The 20,842-nt window shown below is 45.2% G+C and overlaps 1 protein-coding gene and 1 long non-coding RNA gene across 5 annotated transcripts in view; one reads left to right on the forward strand and one right to left on the reverse strand.

The window, feature by feature from the left end:
- The window catches only part of LOC119180255 (alpha-N-acetylgalactosaminide alpha-2,6-sialyltransferase 5), a 143,239-nt gene that overhangs the window by 71,881 nt on the left and 50,516 nt on the right, over window positions 1-20,842 (forward strand). The window lies entirely within an intron of this gene.
- On the reverse strand, window positions 2,381-5,953 carry LOC142767696 (uncharacterized). The gene is made up of 2 exons (XR_012885118.1): window positions 5,314-5,953; window positions 2,381-4,348 (listed from the first exon to the last, which is right to left on the reverse strand). It is a non-coding gene; the product is annotated as an uncharacterized LOC142767696 (long non-coding RNA).

Below are 20,842 nucleotides of genomic sequence, written 5' to 3' on the forward strand. Positions count from 1 at the left end.
TTCTCTTTTAATTGTTGGAAGGTGAGTTTAAAATATACAGAAATGACTATGTACAACAACCTAGTAAGCGAAGCGAGAGGGCGACCCACACATGAGTACTTATGTTGCGTGAACGAAGAATGCGTCAGTTATGCTTTTTTCGCCGATGTCATCAAAGATTGGAATAGGTTACTGAGTAACATAGTCTATGCGGGTGATGATATATTGTGCACTTACTTGACTTACATTTTTATAATTTATTGTAAAAAACTATTGCGATTGTTATCTGTTGCATTCCGAAATAGGGTTTGTGCGTTTTTTGGAATGCAGAGCTTTCATGAGTTTGTATATATGTACACCTGACTTATTATTGCGAAATCGATAGTTATGTGCCTACTATAATTAAACGGAGTGTCGTACCTTTCTTGCAATGGCCCTGAAAAGAGGGTCGACAGCATCTCTAAATAAATAAATGAATTAGGAGCTTTCGCTTTCAAACTCAGCGACTTCAACAACCGCGTCCTTGTAGATACGGCAGTGGAGAATTGATAGATTTCTTTTGCATGAAGATAGGTAATCCGGCTCTTTTTGAACAGATATGAATGCACAACAAAGAACACTGCAGTTTCTTTAGCATGTAAACTACAAACGATGAGTACTCAGCAGCAAATAAAACATATTTTACCAGTTTATTCATTCGTTGTAACATTCCGATGGCTGTGATGATAAAACTGCGAACCAGGTGCACACATAGAGCTGATCCGCAGTTACCCGCACGCATTCATGAACCACATTCAGAAAAGGCGCGAATACCAGCCGGATTTGCTTTGCAGTTGACTGGCGGTAATTCGCCCCAATGAAGCAATGGCGTCGGAAAACACAAAATTGGCCTGAGCGTCAGCTTCTCCGCAATGCATGGTTGCTGATGGCGCTGGTGGCGTCGGAACACAGTTGCGCTACTCTTCTCTCGTAGGGAACATATACAGTTACTCTAGGCGACGCGTGCTCATTGCTCCATCTTGCAGGTAATGCTGAAAATACAATCCCCCCCCCCTCAGATGCCCACCAGCAGCGGTAAGTGGTACATATAAATAGCTTGCCGTTTGAACGTTGAAGGACGTGCTCCTCAGTGGTTAACGCCTCGCACACACGATTCAGAGGACCCAAGCGTGCTACTGCGTGCCGGAGTCTTTTTCTGTATTTTACAGCGAAAGCTCTTATGAAATCACAACTCGGGTCACGTGCAGTTGCATGTTGTCCGCCACCGCTATCCGTAACCAAATCGCGCGAAATTAGAAAAAACTTGCACAAATCTCACATTTGGGCTTGAACCCGGGTCCGATTGGTGCCAGCCCAATATTATACCACTGAGTTACGCCGGTGCTTGTAATTCGTTGTCAAATTTACCTTAGGCAGGCATGACCTAGCACCAATTGCACAGTGGGGCTTGAACCCGGGTCCGCTGAGCACCAGCCCAGTAGTCTACCACTGAGCTACTCCGGTGCTTGTGAATTGTGAAACTTGCCTGAGGCAGGCTTGATGTCGGGAAAGCAATCACGTTAATACGACTTTAAAGCGTTCTACAACAGCGAAAGAACACACACTCACCACACAATGCAATTAGCGTAACGAGTGGGCCGTCCAATGCTCCAACCCATTACAAATGCTTGTTATTGTTTCTCTATTAACTGTGACGCATACCCACCTCAGCCATAATTCCTTATCGCAGTCAGCCACCACATGGACAGTTGGCCAAAAATTCCTAGCTAGTGTTTAGCGGGTACCAAGCTTCTCAGAAAAATGACAAAGAAGAGCATAGCGAATGGCAGTCTCCTACCCAAAAGTTTAATATTATTGCCCTAGTGGTACCAAGCAAGTGTGCTTGCAGTACTTACTCAATGAGTGTTTTGAAAAAGCTGTGAAAGGTCGCTCTTCTAGTTTTCGCTGTGACAGTGCTGCGCCTACACTCTAAGCCAAAACGGAGCAACAGGGGTATAGGGGTTGCTCCTTTCAGGGAGCAATTGCATTGCCACTCCCATTACTCTCCTAAAAGGAGTAACTGCAGAGGGAGGAACCGTTGCTCTCCTTTCAGTTCCTCCTTCGGGGGATGAACAGTTACTCCCTCCAGTTCCTCCCTGCAGACCAACAGTTACTCCCACCAGTTGCTCCCTGCCGACCAACCATTACTCCCACCAGTTGCTCTTCTAAGAGCAACAGTTACTCTTTACCGTTCCTCCCACGTGTTCGCAGTTACTCTCTGAAAACCAACTGCACATGCTTCCAGTTACTCCTTGGGGAAATGAGTATTTATCTCGAGTATGCTTGTCACACGCTTAACACATGGCGAGAGCTCCTTGGAAGAGCACTGCTTGGGTGCTTCTAACACAAAAAGTGGACAATATTGAAAGGAAAATAAATTCTTTATTGTTCTTTTTATGAGGCGACGTTTGACCACACGTAAAAGTAGACTTCGCCACACCACAGCCAGCACTAAACAAACACCATAATACATCAAAGGTTTTCTGCGTCATCCGTGGAAAAACAATCTTGAATTTCTAGCGTAGGGCAGTCTGTGTCATCATTAATGAGAGAAGTGCAACTTCTCGAATTCTGAAGAACTCAAGTTTCGCAGCTGGTGTTTCCATCAGGCTAGCGCAGCAGAACGTCACCGCAGGCATATGTGAAGCATCTCATTGCTGCAAGAAAAAAAAAATAGAAGTGTGAGGTTAAACATGCCAGAATCAATTCATAACAATGAGTCACACACACTGCAGCAGCGCTTACATTCTAGGATTTCTACTGCAAAACGAAATGTGAAAAAAAGGAAGGTTCGGCCAAACGTTACTTGGCAAGCCATATAAATGCTGATGTGGTAGACGCTCTTCACATGATGTCTCAGACAGCAATATTCTGGAAGAAAATGTGCAGCACCTCAACAAGGCATATTTGTAGTAGCTAAAGATACCCTTAGGTACAGTTAACTTGTTTCCTATACACAGCTGAGTGACATTTCTATGAGCCCATTCACCAATGGGCATTCTAAATGAGGTCATGTGTCTGGCAAATAACACGTACTGTCCGCTCATGTTAAAATACTTATTTAGCTCGTGCACATGGTTGCTCTTGATTCTACTGTTCTATCATACGCTGCTGCGTCTTGAAGTGTGCAATACCTGTAGGCACAAACCAAGCATGCAAAGCCTGCTTGAAAGCAACCATTTGCAGAGGCTACATGATAATCTTCAGTATATTTCTTTGTACCTGACACAAACGGCTGGACAAAACTATAGACAAATAAATGTAGACCGTGCTACCTTCAAAAAATGCTTTAAATTTAGAAAACTAGGGTGCATTTGTTCACTCAGTTGACGAGTCACAGCCACGAGATATGTAAACGAAACAATATATCTTAAGGCATGCACAGATATTCTGATTCTTTGTTTGACAGTGTCACAGATAGCTTGCCAATACATATATATTTGAGAGCAACCAGATGTGACGCTTTTATTAGTTCAACGTCTTGTTGGTTCACAGCCAAACAGGTTACTGCTTGTTAGACAAATTGGAATAAGCACACCATGGTTTCCAAAAAAAAAAGCATTATTAGAAGTTAGCTCCCGGTGTGAATGTCTGCCTATTTATTTTGTACTGCCTTCTACATGTGCCACAAAGACATTTGTTGAGGATGTGCTACCAGTCAAGCCAAGATCGCATACTTGGTTAATGTGATGGAAATACAAACATTAGAAACACTGCCACCTCTAGTAAGAGCGTAACACTTCAGTATCTTGGACTAGCAAAGAGATGCACAAGAAAGTTAAGCCCACTCTTGCGGAACTTTGAACGCGAATATTTCAGAGTGGGGGAGGTCAACATGCTGTGGCACTTTTAAACCCACGAAACATCTGCAGAAAACAGGGTAAAGGCAAGTCAAGAAACACTGTTATGAAGGCCTCTGCATGGACAGCTTTGTGAATCTAGGCCCAAGTGTTATGCTTTGTGCAAGCCAAAATCCATGTAAATAGGGAAAGCATACTTTTAGGAGTACCAGCGTAAAGAAATCTTGGCAGTTGGCTTTTTAGTACAAACAGCAATCCCTGCAATGAAAACATAAACATTTTATCTTAACGGTAACAGTGTGAGCACACACACGGGCCAGCGGAGCCATGTCGAATTGTAAGTGCCAGTGTAACCATGTGGCATAATGAACTATTCTCTGGCCAACACATGCACAGTTTGCCCCTAAAAAGCGATGCTTTCATATACGTAGTACAAAAAGTCTGCACTTACCAAAATTCACTTGCTTTCTGTACTTTAGCATCGTTGGGAGCACCTTTATCTGCAGTATAACCAAATTTGTGTCATATCACTGAAAAAAAAGTAAAAGACATGCATCAAATATTGTTTCATTTGGTAGCAGTGAAGTCAGGTTAAGAACAGCCAAGTGGGAATCAGCCTTATTATGTGCATGCGGCAAATCCCAAACGGCGTTATTGAGGTTGTCGAAATTTTCGTCGGTTGGTATTAACGTCGATATGTGACTTAACGGCATGCCAAGTTTTCACAGCGCATAAAGATTTCATGATGCAGAATAATGACAGCGCTAACGAGAACATACAGCATTTATGATTGTCTTTTACAATATTCAGTTTTGCTAAGGTTTTGCATCACTAAAGAAATCTAAAAGATTTGTGTCATTCCTCCTCCAATTGTTCTGTCAATATGTAAACTGCTCGCTTGATGGTGCGCTTATAAAATAGTACGTTCAGCGCAGAGGTGAAGCAAGTGACGCAGTGATGTGGGCAGATTTTTTTTTTAGGCGTGCGGGGAGGGGGGGGGGGGTCCGCTTATCTGAATAGGCCAGACAAGCGAATATGGTCGTCAATATGGGCTCCCTACGCCCGGCCTAAAAAAATTCTGTGCGCAACCGCCTGGCTATGCCAGTGAAGTGATGCGACAATGATTTGTTCACTTACTGATTTAGATACACTTTACATCTCTAAAAAATGCGGCCCAAGGCCCCAACACTCAGCCGTTAACATTACACAAAGCGAATGGTAGAAAAGTGCCAGTATGAATGCAGCTACAACCCCGCCCCAATGTTTTTTCAAGCGAGGTAGTGTTCCGTAAATGAACTTTTAACTGCAAAAGTACACTGGCACTGCAGTGGTGACAGGGGAAGCAAGAGGGTATGCAGGCGGTAATAGAGGTAATTTAGTCCGATACGGCTAGCAATGGATACGGTGAATAAGAGCAAATCATTTCTCTTTCAATAGCACAACCACTCAACAATGTATTGTAAGAGCATTAAATGTTGCTGGAAATGCCACTCACCTGCACGCTGATGCATGCTCAGTCCTTTGTCCGACGAGCGAACAGGCTTGCAGATAGCTGAAGACGTGTTTACGATGTGTTTGTTCCACCCAGCAGCAAAATCCACAACTACTTCGCGCTCCATAAAGATAAATATACACTAACCTTCATCACGAATAAGTAGAAACGCAAATCTGCGACACACACACACGATCAAAACATAGGTCACAAGCCCGCACGTCCATGTGCTCGCCAACCACAGACCATATGAAAATGAGTAAGTAGTGCGAACGCGAACCTAGTTGCGCCGAAAAAAAAAAAAACGTCGAGCAGTGGCAGCACAGGCGTCAGCGCAATAATTTCAGTGTGTTCTCCTAATACAATTATAAAAAAACTGAGGAACACTAAAACTCATAAATAAATATAAAAAGTTGAGTGTAATTTTTATTTAGTGCTAGTCAACATAAACACTGAATAAAAATTACTTTGTAACTTACATCGTTTGCTACACTAGCGCCACAATTGTCGTGCGGGCGCAGATGGCGCAGATTTGTCATTCTGCCCTCAAAGTACACGGTGAAGCGTGCTACTAAGTGTATGGCTGATGAGAAGCGCGTCTGGGTCCGCTTTTTTTTTTTCTTCTCCGATATATCTGGGCGGGGGGGGGGGGGGGGGGCTCCTTATGCACGTGTTTCGGTGCTTGATCGACTTTGACGCCCTTACTTCGCGGATGAACGGCGTGTCTAGGCTTTTTTTATCGTTGTTTTGCACGTGTTTCGGCGTTCGGTCCGCTTTGACGTGCCAACTCTCCATCCTGCTGCTGCGTGTGTTAGGTATTTGCCGTACTGTATTCTCAGGCCTTCTGTGTTCAGCCAGCGCTGCTATCTTATTATCTACGGATGCTAAAATAAATCACTGTTTTGGTTTGGTGAAGTTTGGCACACAGAACAAACAATAATCTGGCCCATGAATATCAATGTGGGCGGCATGCATATTTGTGTGCGGTGTCCTGCCGGGGAGTAACCGTTGCGTGACGAGAGCATTTACTGCGGTTCCTCCTTCCGTTGCTCCCTTACAAACTTAAGATGAATACAGTTGCTCCCCCATTCTCGAACAAGTCGGCCATCTTGTTCCGCTTGGTCTTTTCGGAGAGTAACAGTCGGTCTGAAGGAGTAAATCGACGTATGTAACTGCGCGGTAGTAAACACGGACGACAAGAAGATACAAGAACTGCGCTTGTCCTTGTATCTTCTTGTCGTCCGTGTTTACTACCGCGCAGTTACATACGTCGATCATGAATCACCAACTCGCCCAATCGTCCACCTTGAAGGAGTAAAAACAGCCGTTGCTCCCATTTTGGCCATTTTTGGCTTAGAGTTTACCGTGTACCGTGCAGGCCTGGCGTTTTCTTTTTCTTCCTTGCATTTTCATATATATAAATACGTATACACATTGGATCAGTGAGGGTGATGCCGGCGGCAAAATTCAGCCGACAGTGTCTATATACCTGCTATTGCAATAAAAGCAAAGTTCCGCGTGTGGGTGGTGGCTGAAGCTTCTACGGATGCCTAATTTTTGCTCTGGGGTTGGGTGCTCAACATCTACAAAAACTTGCCCGTAACACGGTTTTACATTTACAACAAGGCCTTATGAGAAACAGCGACGAAAGCAATGGAACTACTCCGTGCGTTCGAACAGACAAGCCCCTCCGACATTATGCGAGCTAATGCATTGCCACTTGTTCTCAAGCTTTCATTCAGCCGTATCGGTGCTCGTTGGATACACTCGATCAAGTTGACACTTGTAAACGACGAAAGTTATCGTATCCTAAACATGTGTTGGCTTCACTCGACCGTCGTGGAAGGGCACTTCGCTCGAACGTTCTGTATTTATTACGTACAGAAACAGCAATGCGGCAATCGTTGACTTCATAAGGAACAAGCAGCAATTTAGACGCTGCATTTGTAATAAAAACAAAGCAGATGTTGACGAGCTGCACCTCACATCAGGACTTTGTTAAGCAAGTCTGCGTGAAGCTCCCTATGACATTGACAATTCTAAGCTTAACAATTCACGCCACGTAGACAGCTTTATGGTTCGTTCTCGCAGTAGGAGGTCATCAGTTCATCACGTGTCTCCACGGTGACGCTCGTCAAAACTTGTCGCTTAGGAAACCATCATACACACACGCTTCCCACCCGGTTTTGGGGTGGTGTCAGCCATTGACAGGGTACATGCCGACGCCCGCAAGTTTTGATGGTCACCGTTGTCGCCAACTTCTTCTATCGCCTTTTTGACTCTCAACTTGACCGGCTCAACGGGTTCAACGTTCCTGCCATCAGTGTTCTGGGGGTTGCAGGTTGTTTCCATGCACGCGGCGTTAACTAGCACTGCAACGACCATCAAAAAAGTATAATTAAACGAGCTTTATAAATGTGAATTTCGGTCAGTGGAACCTGACGCCATGAATGCTGTGGTTTCTTTGATGCGCGCCAATATTCGCTAGCACTGCGTCACCGGCTGCTCGCCGTAACAAAGCATGACAGGCTGTTGCGTTCTACATTGTTTCAACATCAGTCAGAAAGAATCGAGTGAGAATATTTGGCTTCCAGCTGAGCCCTAAGCGGAAGAAACATTCATTTGCCCAATTCAAGCGAGAACGGTGGGTGTTGGCAGTGTCGTCATATATGTATGCATGATTAGTGCTGCGTTTTGCAATGTTGTCGGTACTAAAGTTGCATAGAGACGTTATTTGTACGTTATACGATTGACGTAGTACAGGCTCCCACGGATCGATTATGAGAGATTACGATTACAGAGCATAAAAAATAAACTGCATTTCGCGTAACTAATGAAGTTACGCGGAATGCATTTCGGCGTAACACAGAAATGCATTAGTTCGGAGTGAAGTGTGAGAATCCACGGGTAGTAGGAGCCCAGAGAGACCGCGCAAACTAAGATTGTATTTCTGCGGAAGCTGCGACTCAGCTAGCAAAAAAGTGATACAAAACTGCTCTGAAGTGGATTGGTCAATTCAAAACGAACGTCTCCGAACATTCGTTAACGGGTGCTTAAAATCGGATCATCCGACTGCAGCGGTCATGCATCTCTCCCCCTTCTCCTTGTGTCCGTCCTGGAGATAATATAAATAGGTTCCACAATCCTTCTTCTAATAAGTCACAAAAATCTGTTCTTCTAAACACGTATTCGACGACCACCGTAAGACCCGAAAGGTAGGGACAGAAACTTTCTACAAGCCAGATTTCATTGTTACTTTTTTTTCTTATTATGGGTCTCCCCACTCACCTTGTTTCCTATTTCCATGTTTCTGCCCTGCCGCGGTGGCGTAGTGGCTAAGGTACTCGGCTGCTCGCCCGTAGTTTGCGGGATCGAATCCCGGCTGCGGCGGCTGCATTTTCGATGGAGGCGGAAATGCTGTAGGCCCGCGTGCTGAGATTTGGGTTCACGTTTAAGAACCCCAGGTGGTCTAAATTTCCGAAGCCCTACACTACGGCATCTCTCATGATCATATGCGGGTTTTGGGACGTTCAACCACACATATCAATAAATCAAATCTTTTCCTATGTTTCTATAGTTTTCTCATTTCCTTTACTCGAATATGCGCTCTCTTTCTGATACATATTTGGGGTAGGAGAATGAGTAACTTCCGGTTGGGGATTCGCACTTAAATAATGCACATTTGCAAGAACTTAAATGATGCGAGAGGCACAAACAAGCACAGCGATAAATCAAAAGTGCAATTACAAGAATGACCATGAAAAGCACGCAAGTGTTGTGGGGCCTTTTTTCATAGCAGGAAAAGGAGAGCAGATTATCCTGGATATGCGCATACTTGAGTGGGCTCACGTGTAGAATATTGTACAAAAGCGATACGATTAGAGCAGCAAGGGAGAATGAAGCTACTGTAAGCTCACTGGCTACGGAGATTTATCTCAAATATTCGTACACAGGTGTAATCTTCACACACATTAAATGCGCTAAAGCGACAATTACCGAAAAATTGTGTTGCATAAGCGCTGTGTCCATAATCTACTCTAATTTGACATAACTTTTATTTATTTATGTATTACATACTGCCGGCCTCATATGGAGGCCTTAGGTAGGAGTGGGGCACAAATACACAAAACAAAACAAGCTCGAAGTATTGAATAGAACTGCACAAACAAAAAAGAAATACATGACTCAGTATTCTGCAAATCAACGGCGTTGGCAAAATATGCAAAAGCAACGAAAGGGAACCAATTGCACGGCAGTTAGTACTCGCATAGCACAAGGTACTCACAATAAGTATTTACATAGCAGAAAGCATTGCAGGTACTGACATTGTACTTACATAGCACAAAAAGTCAAAGGAAAAGCGAAAAATAGAAAAAGAAAGTTTCACCTTTTATTCGAACACAGCAAAGTGAAAGCGAATGCAAGTGAGTACATGACTTTACATGACGCTTCGAGCATACTGGCGATTGAAGAACTTCATTTCTGATTGCCTGCAGAAAAGAATCAAAGTTGGAACGTTCTACTGCATGAGCAGATAAGGCGTTCCACTCGACGATTGTCCGAGGAAAGTAAGAGTACGTAAAAGTGTTTGTTCTGCACTTCAGCTCGGCCACCTTTTTTGCGTGAAGAGACCGAGTAAAGCGGCTAATGGCAGGTTTTATGAATTCGGATGAATCAACTCGTAGCATTTTGTGATAGAACAAATAACATAATTTTAATTTGTCATGACAGCGCCTTGTTTCAAGTTTCTCTAGTCCTGCTTTCTGTAGGAGGTGGGACGGGGATGTTTTCCAACTATAACTCTTATAAATGAACCTAACAGATTTTTTTTAATACTTTCCAGCTTTAGTTTAGTAGGGGCTGTCCAGGGATCCTAGGCTGCCGCTGCATACTCCAATATGGGCCTAATAAACGTCCTGAAGGCTAATAGTTTTATTTCCGTTGTTGAGTGACCGAGCGTGCACCGAAGATATCCCAAATGTCAGTAGGCTTTTTTAGCAATAAACTTTACATTTTCATTCCAGCGCAAATCGGAGGTTATCATTACTCCTAAATACTTATAGCTTTGCATTAGGCTTAAAGGTTGATCATTGATGAAGTAGGTAAATTCAAGTGGTTTATTCTTCCGGGTTATTGTCGTTGCTACCGTTTTTTTTTTACTATTGACTGTCATCTGCCATGTACAACACAAGTTTGCAATTGCTCTTAATGCTTGATTTAGCAGGACCTGATCATTAGGGCTCAATACTTCCCGGTATATTACGCAGTCGTCTGCGAATAGCCGAACTGGGACGCTTATGCTCTGAACGATATCACTATTATATAGCAGGAAAAATAGAGGCCCGAGAGCGGAGCTCTGTGGAACACCAGATGCCACCGGAGCTGAAGTAGAAGCTGTGCCATCAATGACTACACATTGCCGCCGTGACGAGAGGTACACAGCAATCCAGACCAAAAGGCGATCATTTTTGAGAATAAGCTTCAGTTTTACTTTCAGCTTGCAATTTCATACCCGGTCAAAGGCTTTTTCGAAGTCTAGAAATGTTATATCTACATGATTATGTCTGTCTAATGCTAAAGCCAGGTCATGTATTGATAAGACTAGCTCGGTTACTGTGGACATCCCTTTACAAAATCCATGTTGCCGGTGGTCGATCAAATTTTTGCTCTCTACAAAGGAAGATATGTGCTTAAATATAATATGTTCAAGCAGCTTTACAAAAGTACATAAAATCGACATAGGACTGTATGAAGAAGGTGATGATTGGTCGCCTGATTTAGGTATGGGGGTAATATTAGCAAATCTCCAGTCATCTAGAAGTTGCGCACGAATCAGTGATTTGCTATATAGCAGAGTTAAATACTTCGCGCACAATTCAGCACATCGCACAAGAGAAGCGTTCGGTATTTTATCAATACCAGGAAATTTTTTGTGTCTAATTTAAGAAGCAACATCAGGACCCCCTCCTCACTAAACAATATGTCGTCAACCTGCAGTATTTCTTCGAGATGCGAAGTTTTTTGAGCACTGCCATTATCCTGAGTGAAAACAGAACAGAAATATGTGTTAAGTACTTGAGCTATTTCAAGTTCGTCGTCGAATACTGTGTCACCGGCGGACAGACGCGGCAGAGAGTTTTGTTGCGGTGACAAGTGTCGCCAGAACTTATCAGAGGATGAGAGAAGGAAGTTCTTTAGTGTCACTTTTTGAAAGTGCACTTTTTCTTTTTTGATACCGTTTCCTAGCATAGTGCGTAGCTCAGTAATCTTTTCAGCGTTAGCGTTTGTTGGATGACGTTTGTGCCTAGTTCTCGCCTTTTTAAGCTTACGCCCCATTCGAACGAGGCCCCTCGTCAACTAGTGGTTACAGCTGTGACTACCTTTTGTTTTTTTGGCACGAACTGCGCATTGCACCGAAAACTTCATGACAAAACTGAGTATTGAAGCAAAATACAGACATGCATGTAGTAGTTCTCTGAGAACAAGCTTACATATTTTGGAATGGAAACCTAGCTATGTAAAACATTAGGCAAAAGAACAATGACAACGGTACTTAAGTGAGAAATGCCTCAATGTATGCCTGAACCACACAAACAATGTCCGTAAAGCGTATGTCATAACTTTTCATAGAAGAAATCTTCCACAGCTTGACATCAGGTAGATGGTTAGTGAGCACAGATATCATCACCTCTTTAGCAACCTTTGCGGATGACGTCGCGTAAATACCTCCTAATGAATGGCGCATAGCATCTACAATAAGTTAAAAAGCGCACAGATAATTGGCCAAAACAGCTTACCAGGGCGCTTCGCAGGGTGATTTGTCAACGTCGCCAACACAAACGGACACTCCAAGAATTCTACAAATGCTTGAGGCTATTATTATAGACACCACAGCTTATTCCCCCAAGAAAAATACAAAAGACTAGAATCTCTTGGCATCTATATTTGTTCGTACAAAAAACAACAAATAACCTAATCAATAAAAATGTCACAATTTGGTTGCTGTAGCGCTTGTTTGTAAACATATAGGGTAACTACAAGCTGCGAAAAATACAAGAGAGGAAAAATTTGTTATTATCATCATTACCTAATAGATGACTACGAGAAGAGGCAAAACTATATTACACTGTGAGACGACAGAGAGTGAGCAAATTATAGTTAACCAGGCGTGAGTGACGTGTTAGAAAATTTTTCGATTCTGCATCTGGTGCCCGGTTTAAGGACAAAGGAGGAGGTCAACAGAGAACAACATTCAACGAGCGCGTCAAGACAGTCAAGGCGAAGTGTCATCACAACTCTGAGAAATAAACACCGACCTCCTCCTCTTAAAAAGAACCTTTATTATCATGACCTGGAATTTTCGCACTAGAAAAGCGCATCCAGGCTCTCGTCGTATGGAAACCTGTGCGAGGAACGTTGTTAGCAAGGTTGACGTATTCACAAATTTCTTTTGTATGGTCAGCGCTGGTGTGTGTCGTCGCTTTCTTTGTGGATCGTTTTATGTTTGCGCTGTAAAAGTATATATCCCCCATTCGCCTAACTTTCGACATTACTTGCATTCGATCGGAACCATCAGTTGTACATGCAGTGATGTCTTTTTCGCAGCTGCATCTGTTGTCCTAAAAATCAGGACACAAACACAAAATAACGCAAAACATAATATGCCTGTTGGGCACTACCGCGCATGCTCAATTGATGAGCTTATTTCACATTCCAGAAGCCGAAGGAGGAGCGCGAATGGATACAATTTGAACGATTAAGATCTTGGGAGGAATTAGGTTGTATAGTTATTGCTGTCAGTAAATTACATAAAGTTTTGGAAGCCCTTGATATTGCTGAAGCAATGTTAACACCTCAGGCATTTATCATTGTGCGCGTTACTTTTTTATCGCAGTGACCAATGGCGGGCGGAGCATCGACTTGAAATTCTAGTTCGAGGCGGTTCATGCATGTTCATGCATGACCATGCATGCATTGACCAAAGGACGCCAATCTGCTGCTTGGCGGAAGAAACGGGCCTTAAAAATTTCTATTATAGCGGTATTTGAAGTTGTAGTTACAATCGTATTGAAGTCGACTTTTATTATCCGAATAGCTGAAGGCTAAAAATATATATTCGCAAAAACACAAGCTATAAATAAGATGGTGCTTGTAACAGTGTTTAAATGTCCATCTCATAGCCGGGTTTTTCGTCTTGATTAACTCCTTCCTGAAGTTAACTTTTTACATTTGGCATGCAGTCAGTTTAGGCGATATGCCTCCTAATAAGGTGGATTGCATCTCTTTTGTGCTATCTGGGTACAGGCGAGCCTTGTGTAATACGTACATAGACTACCTGAAAGCTTCCTTCAAAGGGCGCTTTGGAAACCGTCGAAAGACACTGCAAAGTTTGCTATTTGTTTGCCAAAGCTCGCCTCCGAAGGCCCATTTGAGTATGAGCAGCCGGCATCCAATTTTCACCCGAGCGTTATCACAGCTCATATCCTTACACTAAAAGGTGAATGGGAGATCTGGAACACTAAATGGCAAGCCTTACAAGAGGACAAATTTCTCGCTTTACGACGGACGCTTTAGCTTATTGCAATAAGCCCTCTTCCCGAACATTCACACACTGGTCAAGATAAAGGCAACGTTTCCAGTCAGTACAGCTGCTTCAGAACGCACCTTCTCGGCGTTCAAAAACTTTAAATGAATTTGAGGAACCGGAAAGCTCAGCAGCGGCTTGGTGCTCTGGCTTAAAGTCCATTCACCGGATACAAGTCACTATTGACGAAGTTATAGCTGTCTTTAAGCCGAATCAACAATGCATAAAAATTTTTGCGTAGATCGCCATCTTTGGCCAGGCTTTTTAAAACTGCGAATCATTTCTTAGCGGTCTTGGTCACCCTGAGTCAGTCAGTCAGTCGGTCGGTCGGTCGGTCGGTCGGTCGGTCGGTCGGTCGGTCGGTCAGTCGGTCGGTCGGTCAGTCGCTCGGTCGGTCGGTCGGTCGGTCGGTCCGTCGGTCCGTCGGTCCGTCGGTCCGTCGGTCGGTCGGTCGGTCGGTCGGTCGATCGGTCGGTCGGTCGGTCGGTCGGTCGGTCAGTCAGTCAGTCAGTCAGTCAGTCAGTCTGTCTGTCTGTCTGTCTGTCTGTCTGTCTGTCTGTCTGTCTGTCTGTCTGTCTGTCTGTCTGTCTGTCTGTCTGTCTGTCTGTCTGTCTGTCTACCAAGCCGCCCACGACTTTTAGGTCTCCTCGCCGTTTCGATAATGGTATCGACAAAAAAAAGATTGATATGGCACAACATGACTGTATGAAGAGCATAAGTTACCTGTTATAACATGAAAATCATGACATGTATGCCAATAATGTCATGATTTACATTCCGGGGTCTTGCTGCTCTTGTGGAGGTTTTGTTCACAGGACATGTTGCAAATATTGCATGGTATGACATGACTGCATGGCAAACACAAGTGACAGACCCTAATGTGGAACTCATGATAAGCATCTCATGTAAGTCATGACTACACGCCACGCTCATGATGCGCTCGCGGTCGTTTCGCTAGCTTTGCATATACCAAATTTGGCATTACGAGACAAGAATAGATGGCGAAAGTATACGACTGGTGCAAACATGATAATCTTGAGATGAGTGTCATGTAACAATATGACTACATGCCATGATCATCATGCGCTCGTGGCTGTTTCGCTAACTTTTCATATACCAATGTTGGTACTACGTGATATAATCGTACGACGAAGGTAAATGACACGCTCAAACATGATGAACATGACATGCGTGTCATGTAAAAACATGATTACATGCCACAGTCATAATGCGCTCGCGGCCGTTTCGCTAGCTTTAGATATACCAAATCTAGCGTTTCGTGACGTGCATGGACCACGAAGGTAAATGACATGTCCAAACATGATAATTATGGCATCCGTGTCATTTAAAGCATGACTACATGCAACGCTCATAGCGCGCTCGCGGCCAATTTCTTAGCTCGACATGTACCAAATATGGTATCACGTTAACCTGAATCGAAGACAAAGGTAAATGACACGTCCACACATAATAATAATGATATGCGTGTCGTGTGAAACGTGACTGCATTTTACGCTCATAGCGTGCTCGCTGCTGTTTGGCTTGTTCCACATATACCAAATTTGATATTACGTGACGAGAAACATGATAATCATCACGTGGAAGTCATGAACAGCATAGTTCACGTCCACCTCGTTACGTTGTGTTGATTATAAAGTGACATGTCAACCTTCCTCATTCGTGCTTTGTATGTCATCGATTCCCACTCTACGTGGCATCTGCCAATTTTTGTTCTTTACAATATGGTGAAAGCGTTGAAAACGCCATTCTTCAAAATTCCTTGCTAAAATGATTGTTAACGTCCTGCCTGTTTTCTGGCAGGTAAGCATCTGTGTTTTAGTTTTTTGTTGTCCAATAAGATTGTTTTCTCTAATCTGTGTGTTCTTTGTTTGAAAATTACTGTCATAAGTTCCGTTCATTCACTCAGGTCTAATCTGAGACAGAGTATGAGAAGTTAAGCACGGAAAGCGTCTGATAATCTTTTTCTTTCTTTTTTTTGACTCATACGCGTAAGTGAACGACCGGTTTCCTTGCATTCCCCCCCCCCCCCCGTTTATTTTTCTTTCTGTCGCTCGTTTTCCCGTTACTGACTCTCCATGTGCCTTCTTGGTCGAGATTACTTAATAAAAATGCATTATTTCTTTCGCACACGTGCTATCTTTACTGCAGTGTTGAAACTTCCTTTCTCCATCGCTGATTCACTCATCTCTTGGTCTGCATTCCTCTTTCTTTTCGTTTTCTTCTAATAATTAGCCACGTTCTATATTCCCGAGCAACTTTCTTTGCATCGTCTACGAAAATACTTTTTTGGAAGAATGAGGCCCACCCCCACCCCCTCCCGAAAAAAATCCTTGCTACGTGCATGCCCTCAGGGGCTTCGCCCTTAAGAGAGGGCTGATCACTGCAAAGGGTCCAGCATCTTTGGAACAAGGCAAGCTAACTTGCGTTAGCGTGCGTGACAGTGGGGGGGGGGGGGGGGGGCATTTGTCCGTGAGAATACCAACGCATTTGGTAATGCGACTCGTTTCTGTGGAAACCGAGCTTATTGAAGTAATATAAATTGACATAATAATATTGTAGTTACCGCTGCTCAACTTGTGCTATCGACCAATAAATGTTCTTCAGCTCAAGGTAAAACAAGCAGAAAAAGTAGAACTCAACGCGTCCGCCAACTCAAAACAAAATGGTTTCTTGCTACATTACTTTTCTAGGAGGCCAAATTTCTCTCCTTTTCTTAGTTCTCCCACCCCGCCATGGGGAACATGCTGTTGAAAAGAAATTTTATGGCATCCTCGCAATGGTGGCGCCAAGCCTGAAAAAAAGATGGGAGCTGGCTGGCCTTTCCTAGCATACAATGCCCAAGAGTTTGAGTAGGGCCACCTAAGCCTGGAAAAATCCACTTGAACTAACCAAAGCCAAACCGAGGCTATCGCTCTCTCTCTCGCCATTTATCCTCCCCGTTTCTTACACTTTCTGTACCTCTTTCATTTATTTCTCTTTGCTTTCTTTCTCTTTGTCTCTCAGCTTTAGTAACACCACATTATATGGTTCTCATAAAAGCTTGTTCTGCTAGCGTGCCTGATTAGCTGAGTGCTGACGACAATCGGTTTCGTAGAATAGCCTCCCAGGCTTTCATCATGACTCACCAAGAAACAATATGTCCTTTTATTGATTTATTTCTGCTCATACTTTCTTCTTAGCGCGACCATGTGTCGCATGGGGACGTCATCTGTCGGCGCAGTTTTGCGAACGCCAACGCACCATAATCAAGTTTATGTCCAATTCCGATGGCAGAGAGAGGTCAACTTTTTCTGATCTGAGTACATCAATGAAATTCCAGTGGTGGATTGATTGGCAGCGTGAATTCTGTGTTCCAATGGCAGACTGAGCACAACCGCAAATTATTGATTGCTCCATGGAGCAATAGTTCTTGCTTCGGCGAAATCGGCACAATTCATCGGAAGTTGGCGGGACGCATTTTCTCCGCCTCCCTTTCAACCCGTCCCGGCGGAATGTTTGTGCTCGTGACAAGCCATGGACGGGTAGGAAAATGCTATGCTCCCCCTCGTTAGATTTCTGCGTACTAACTGATCCCATCGAGGGGCAGGTGTTCCCACTCGCATCTACGCGCTCCGTTCGCGATCCGGCCGATCTGCATATGGAATTCAATGTTGGGCAGCTCCACTGCTGCAACAAGGGCACACCAATTTCATCATCTTCTTAAGCATATTGCTACGTAGCTGACATATCAGCGGTCAGAAGACGACAACGAGGAAGTGGGCTGTCGGTTGTGCCTGCTGTCTTCAATATTAGTCGACGCCATACGCATCACTTTGAATATGGATTTTAAATAGACACGCCTCGTGTCATTTTTACGTAAAATCTTTGTGGTGGAGGTGCGGGGTACTTCCCCGTCTCAATCACGAAGCGCCGCAACGGCCGCATCATCATAGGTCCAACCATGTCACAGGTTGAACAACCATCGTCTTCACCACCTGCCCCTTCCGTGACTTCTACATACGTCGTTCTACCTCCTGCTCGTGATCCAGGTGTATTTTCCGGTCAGGATGGCGTTGACGTCGACAAATGGATCAACCGGTACGAACGGGTCAGCGCAATCTATAGGTGGGAATTGACTCTCATGCTTGCCAATGTGCTTTTTTACCTCGATGGCCCATCGCGCGTGTGGTTCGAGACGCACGAAGCAGAGATTACAAACTGGGACTCCTTTAAAGAGAAGATCCGCAACCTTTTTGGCGACACCGTTGGGCGGCAGATCGCAGCGCGGAATCAACTGGCGGCTCGTGCACAGACGTCGACGGAGTCGTACGTCACGTACATTCACGACGTCATCGCCTTATGCCGCCAGATTGACGAGCACATGAGTGAGTCTGAGAAAGTGGCCCATGTGGTGAAAGGCATAGCAGACGACGCATTTAATCTTCTAGTTTACAACAACGTTGCTACCATCGACGCCATCATTAATGAGTGCCGGCGGTTCGAAGAAGCCAAGAGCCGCCGTATTACTCAGCGATTCACCCGGCTGCCCAGCATGGCCGCAACCTCATTGTGTGAAGCCGCCCGCCAGTCCTCCACGTATGACAACGTCACACGCATTGTTCGTCGGGAAATCGAAGCCGCCTGTCCGGCTCCTCTTCAGCCACCCGTTTTCGCAACGCACGCCTCTGACCAACAACAGCCGTAAGTGGCGTTAATACAAGCTCTGGTGAGGCAGGAGTTTACGAACCTCGGCCTTCCATCAGCATGTCCCTTGACTCGCCCTATAGTTCCGTCTTACTCCCGAGGACACGCTCGCCGTTCACCTCCAACAATGCTCTTCCGTAACCCTTCGGAATGATGAACACCCGACGACCGGCCTATTTGTTTTTCCTGCCACCAGCCTGGGCACGTTTCTCGCTATTGCCGCCGCCGTTGGTCAAACCAACCACGTCAGACTTTCTCTACCTCGGTGCTCGTGCATCCGACGACCCCTCGACGTTCAGTCGCCGCACCCTTTAATTTTTATTTGTCGTCATCTTACGAGCCTTCAACTGACGCCCCTTTGCCCGGTCGCCGCTACCCTGATGCCCCTTCGTCCTGTCGCCGCAGCTCTCGCTCCCCGTCGCCGCTACGTCGCATATCCCGCTCTCCGCCACCTCGGCGCTTTTCCTCGCTCAGCTTCTCTGGACGACCGCAGCAGAAAAACTAGATATTGCAGCTTATAGAGGTGAAGCTGCAATCCCGATGACGGCCAAAAATCCTCTACAGACGCTTCCCACGCACCATAGCCTGCTTGAAGTACAAATAGACCAAGCTCCTGTGACCGCCCTCATTGACACAGGTGCGCACCTGTCTATTATGAGCGCTTTTCTGCGCTGCCGCTTACAAAAGATTATGACGCCATCTACGACGCAGGCAATCCGTGTTGCCGATGGCGGTACTGTACCAGTAATCGGAATGTGCACTGCTCGTGTCAGCATTGCCGGTCGTCACGCCGTGGTCCTTGTTGCCGTGCTAGCCTGCTGCCCTCATGACCTCATACTTGGCATTGATTTCCTTTCGGCACACTCGGCCTTAATTGATTGTTCGTCTGGTACCCTCAGCCTTGATCTACCAATCTTTGCCGACTACTCTGCATAGCCCACCAGCCGCTTGAGCCCGACCACTTTCGTTCGCCTGCCACCTCGAGCCGTCACGTACGTGTCTTTGTCATCGACCCCTGCGGTTCCTGACGGTGATGATATCGTTACGCCAATTACTGACGTTCGGCTGACGCGCAGTGTTACTGTGCCCTATACCTTCGTGACCATAGCCGATAACTGTGTGTTACTTCCGCTCCTTAACTTTGGTTTCACCCCTCAAGTGTTGCCCTGCCAGATGTCTCTAGCCCAGCTAACTGCCCTAACAGAGGACGATGTCAGCGTTGTCGCTGTATCTGTTCTTGATCGAAGCGCAATCTCACGGTCGCCCAGCTGAGACGATGGTATTTTTCGAAACATGATTGGATCGGAGCTGTCGCCTCACCAGGCCGAAGCTCTCTGCCAAGTTTTGGCCTCATACAGTGACATTTTCGACACCGACGATCGTTCCTTGGGCCAGACTAAAATTGTCACTCACCGAATCAACACTGGTGACTCTGCGCCCATTCACCGTTGGACGTAGCGCGTGTCAGCATCCGAGCGAGAAGTGATTCAGAAAGAAGTGGCCAAAATGCTTACAAAAAACGTAATCGAACCAGAAAAGAGCCCTCGGGCATCTCCCGTAGTATTAGTAAGAAAGAAAGACAGCTCATGGCGTTTCTGCGTTGATTAGCGCCACCTCAACAAACTTACCAAAAAAGACGTGTACCCTCTACCACGCATTGACGATGCCCTTGATTGCCTCTATGGCGCCACCTTCTTTTCATCTCTCGACCTCTTATCTGGCTACATGCTAATTGCTGTAGATGACATGGACTGAAAAACAACCGCCTTCGTTACTCTTGACGGTCTTTACCAATTCAAGGTCATGCCATTCGGGCTCTGCAACGCTTCAGCGACCTTCGAGAGAATGATGGACACGCTCCTACAAGGATTTAAATGGTCGACATGTTTGTGTTACCTGGACGACATGATCATTTTCTAACCTACCTTTGCAACACACCTTGAACGCCTTTCGATCATTCAATCCATATTTCGACGGGCCGGCCTGCAGCTCAATTTCTCCAAGTGCCACTTCGGTCTTCGTCAGATTACCGTATTGGGTCACCTTGTTGACGCTGCCGGCTAACGGACGGCAGCGTATCAACTTTCAGGATAAGGGCCTTCGCTGCTGCATAGCTGAGTGCGCCAGTTCCTCTGTCGCGCCAGCAGCACATGTCATGGTATGAATCACTGCGCACGTTGCTGGGCTCTACCTGGCAACCAGATGGTGCCGCTGCCGCAGGAGCATGCCCTGCACGCTCGCCAC

This window comes from Rhipicephalus microplus, chromosome 7, assembly GCF_043290135.1.
Source record: "Rhipicephalus microplus isolate Deutch F79 chromosome 7, USDA_Rmic, whole genome shotgun sequence".
Classification (NCBI taxonomy): Eukaryota; Metazoa; Arthropoda; class Arachnida; order Ixodida; family Ixodidae; genus Rhipicephalus; species Rhipicephalus microplus.